This window comes from Silurus meridionalis, chromosome 15, assembly GCF_014805685.1.
Source record: "Silurus meridionalis isolate SWU-2019-XX chromosome 15, ASM1480568v1, whole genome shotgun sequence".
NCBI lineage: Eukaryota > Metazoa > Chordata > Actinopteri > Siluriformes > Siluridae > Silurus > Silurus meridionalis.
Window position 1 is genome coordinate 2060001 of NC_060898.1, and position 2500 is coordinate 2062500.

Here is a 2500-nt window from a genome sequence, read left to right on the forward strand (position 1 = left end):
AACAAGGAATGTCAGCATGGAACTAGTATTAGCATCAGCCCAGGTTGAAAGCAGAAACTTGTAGACCTCAGGATGGAAGCAGTAGTAGACATGAAAACAGGAGCTTGGGAAGCCCATGATGGAATCTATGGTTGACATCAGCATTTAAGCAGAAGCTTGTAAAATTCATGATGGAATCAGTAGTAGACATAGAAGCAGAAGATTGTAAACCTCAGTATGGAAGCAGTAGTATACATCAGAGTGGAGCAGGAGTTTGTGAACCTTAGGAAAAAGGGCAGAAGTAGTTTGCAGAAAGGTCTTGCTGACTGGTATCAAAGCACAAACATGTATACTTCAGGACAGAATCAGTAGTAGACATTAGAATGGAAATAGAAGCTTCTAAACCTCAGAATGGAATCAGTAGTAGACATCTAATGGATTCAGGACAATGTGAACCTTAGTATGAAAAAAATTGTAGACATTAACATGGAAGTAGGCACTTGTGAACTTCAGGATGGAAGCAGTAGTAGACATCAGTATGGAAGCAGGAGTTTGTGAACCTCAGGATCCAAGAAGTAGTAGACATCTGATGGAAGCAGGAGCTTGTGAACCTCTGGATGGAAGCTGCTTCAACCTCAGGATTGAGGTTACAAGATTTGGTTTTGAAACATATCTGATGTTAACCACAAAAGAATGATTCACTCACAACGCCATCCTGAAGTCAATTTCATCCTCGGGCGAATACTGTCAACAACAATTCTCTCAGTTGACAGCATGCACACACACACACACACACACACACACACACACACACACACACACACACACACACATGAGGTCAAATCACTATGTTATCAGAGGGCATCCTATTTAAGAGAAGTCAAAGAGATTTATTCATGTGTACTGTGTGCAGCCTGGTGGCTCCGAATACGGGTTTTAAGTGCTAGTGTATTTTTTGTTTGGCAGTGGGTGGAGCTTCGGTGTCAGTTATGACATCACAACCGTGGCCTGTGACCTGTCAATTAATCAACTAAAAACCATAACCACGTCAGGGGTTTTGCTTCGAATCCCTTTCTTGGTTTCTCCTCATGGATTCATAACTTGAAAACCCAGGACATACACACACACACACACATATATACTGGTTTATCTGTTGTATGGGGACCAACTTTGTAGGGACCACCCTTTCTAAAGGTTTTAGAGGTCTGAAAATGAATTAATAAAACAAACCATAGCTTTGCTAGCCTATACACGACTTTAAATATCTGAAACAATGAACTTATGATTTGACCCTGCTTAATGGGGACTTTCACACTATCAAGAGAATGTGCCTAATGGGGACTTTATTTGCATATTACTGCATATTATTTGCATAATACACACACGTGTTTCCGTACGATTTGTGGGGACCTTGCAACAACAATACGTATGTTACTAGTGATAAATTATAAGTCTTTATAAGTAAGTAAGTAAGTAAGTAAGTAAGTAAGTAAGACCATTTGTAAATTTGCATTTAAAAAGGGTTTAAACTCACACACACACCCACACACACACACACTTATCTGTATCACTCCCCAGTGATTCAGCCTTGTTAGTCACTCCTTCACACAGTGCGTGTCTCATACAAAGCTCGTTTTTTGGTTTTCTTTTTGTCATTCCAGACGATAAATGCCGCTTCCAATTTATGCACACAAACTTTCGCAACCCTTCCGTCGTTATCTTTAAATGCCAGCGCATTCAGAAGGACAAAAATAAGTGCTGCAAACTCTCCACAATTAAATAGCAAAAGCACAAGAGGCCGCCCACTCCGGTCCCGCCTGCGGCCTTCTTATTAAACCCCGCTTTAATTAAAAACCAGTGTGAGAGTGCCATTCTGGACAGTCACTCTGTACACCACACATTCAAACACATTGTGTTAGGAATTTGTCAGGGCTGTAGTACTGATATCACTTCCTGGGAAAAATCCCAGATGAAAGTATAACAGTATTATATATTAATCTTGAATCTATTTGTTCTTTACAGAAAAAGTGTAGAACTCTTATCTACTGAAGAAAGCAAATCAAATCCTTAGTTCTCTGCAAATCAATTTGTTGGCAGTGTTGAATTTTCCATGGTCAATGAATCAGTCAATGAATAAAGGAATCAACAAATAATTATTCAAAATCAATATCGAATCAGTTCAGGGAGCATTGCAAGCATTGCATTTCTTCAATATGAGATGTTACTTTAGATGTGCGAAGAAACTGAAATTATAAATTAAATAGTAATAAATAATACAAAATAAAATAAAATAATAAAATGACTGAATATTGAATAGTTTTCAATATAGAGTTTTTTCTATTTAGGGTCGTTTTTGTTCATATCATTATTGCTAAAAGATTTATAAATATAGAGGAAATTTCAGATTTTTAGTTCCAACATCTGAATTTTTTTTTGTTCACTTTTTTGGGAACCAGCTTCGGAATCCTGAAGCCTGTAATCTGATTGGCTCTTTGTACACCAGTGTCACCGCACCAAGATT